This window comes from Tamandua tetradactyla, chromosome 16 (genome assembly GCF_023851605.1).
Source record: "Tamandua tetradactyla isolate mTamTet1 chromosome 16, mTamTet1.pri, whole genome shotgun sequence".
Taxonomy (NCBI): domain Eukaryota; kingdom Metazoa; phylum Chordata; class Mammalia; order Pilosa; family Myrmecophagidae; genus Tamandua; species Tamandua tetradactyla.
The window spans coordinates 29,595,766-29,597,813 of record NC_135342.1 but is presented as its reverse complement, the minus strand read 5'-3'; the positions used below and the strand labels follow the sequence as shown (position 1 = coordinate 29,597,813).

Genomic DNA, 2,048 nt, shown 5'->3' with positions numbered 1-2,048 from the left:
GAAATCAGCAATTTTCAGAGTATATTTTTTCTTTCAAAGTTTTTATTTAATTTATTATCAACAATAAAATATATCACAATTCTTTAGTTTATTACATAATTGTCTATTTTTCATAATTATCCCTTTTAAAGTTCTAGGTACATTGTTTTCACTCTTAATTAAAATGCAGTAATTGCTCATTTTAGGTAAGCCAAAAGGTAAGTATAATTTCAGTCCAACCTGACAGAGCATTCCCCAAAAGGTATTCTCTAGGCTTTTAACTGTTTCTATTTGCAAACTCAATTATAGAGTCAAGTAAAAACTGACAAGTCACATAACCTAAGGGTTTTCAAAATTGAAAAATTTATATGCAATTAATACTTATTAAACTGAAATGAATTGATAAACACCATTAGTTACATCATTCCTAACAACCAAATCCACTATTGCTCTTCAACCTTCTGGTGACACTTTTGGATAGGATGTTATATTCAAGTTACTGAGATCCTTGGAAGAAATAGTAGTGTCCTTTGGGGTAGAAGACTGCATTGATCTCAGGTCCAATTCCTAGAAAGTTTTTTGGGAATCGATTTGGGATAATGAGGGTCCATGTCTTTTCTCATCATACCTCCAATACCAGTTATCTACAAAGAATTAGGTCTTGTAGAGAAGTGGATTAAAAAATGGCAGCATCCTTTTTTTTTTTTTTCCCACAGAATCAGGGAAACCCAAAGAATGTTTGCCCTTTGGATAGTTTGGATGTGTTCCAAAATTGCCAATTAACCAGAAAACTTATCCTCTTTAAAAAGAAAACTTCATTTCTGGCTCCAATTTCATAAGCAGCTTGAATACCAGATAGCAAGGTTGGCCATAATTTAGAAATTAACTGACACTGATCTTAGGTATCTCAGCATGCTTCCAGCAGGATAATCTGTCTTTAAAGAAAAATATTTTATTTACAATTATAGTGACAGCATCAAACCTCAAATTGGGGCTGCAAAATTTTCTACCATTGGGATCTGGCATGGGTTGGTGCTGTTCTGGGCCTCCATAGAGGAACTGAATGTCATGTTTGTCATCCATAGAGAGGCAAAATGTGTTGGGGTCACCATAACTATACGTTGGAAACATTATGGTCCTTGGGTCATTGGAACTGTCAAGACCCAAAGAATGGCCAATCTCATAAACCTCAAAAGGAAACAAGTTTTTGCCTCTGTTGTTTTTAGTACAGACTTCATCCTCATCAAAATGCATCTCCTCCAACACCAGTTCCAGCTCCCAAAGGCATGGGCTAAAACTCGACTTTTTCCATCAAAAGGGTTGAAGTCTCTTTGAACTCAATGTGAAAAAGAGATCATAATGTCATTAATGTCTACATCAATCATTCCAATTTTCAAGGGGCGTCACATCACTCCATACTTGAAAAGGCTTCTGGATGGCATAGTTGACACCTGCAGGTGCCAGGCCAGGGGTATAATTTTTTATTCTGTAGGTGATATAATGTTTCTGCCATACTGGGCCCCCTGGCACTGTTTTGAAATGATGAACATCTGGCACACTACCTCGGCAGAGGGGGGCAGGGGTGGGATGGTGGCAGTGAGGGGAGGCATGCATTATTGCCAGATGTATCCAGTTGCCCGGTCACTTTTAACAACAAGAACTGCTGCATTTCCTGGATTTAATCTGCATGAGGTTCCCATTGGCTTTTTCGTCATTGGAAGTCTTTCCATGTTGAAGTCATAAAAGGCTCCCAAGTAACTTTTGGCAAACACAACATCACTTTCTTCTGCGTTTGTGTCTCTGGTCAGGGGAATAGATTCAGAAGTAGTAACTTGCAGTACGAGCATCAATAGAAGAAACTTCATTCTAAACTCCTGAATGGCTTACCCCAATTTATTCTATTTCTTTTCAGTCCAAACTAAGTTTTAACAAGTAGTTACAGACCAGATTTCAAGGTTTGATATGGGAGACCATTCTGCAACTTCAGGTTTTACTGTTTAGCTGTTTCAAATCACTGGAGGCCAAAAGAAACATCAATATAGTGATTCAGCAGTCATACTCCTCTGTTA

The 2,048-nt window shown here is 37.5% G+C and overlaps 1 pseudogene; it reads right to left on the bottom strand.

Annotated features, from left to right (window-relative positions):
* Positions 1-406: 406 nt before the first annotated feature.
* On the bottom strand, positions 407-1,844 carry LOC143660066 (macrophage metalloelastase-like; annotated as a pseudogene).
* Between the last annotated feature and the right edge of the window lie 204 nt (positions 1,845-2,048).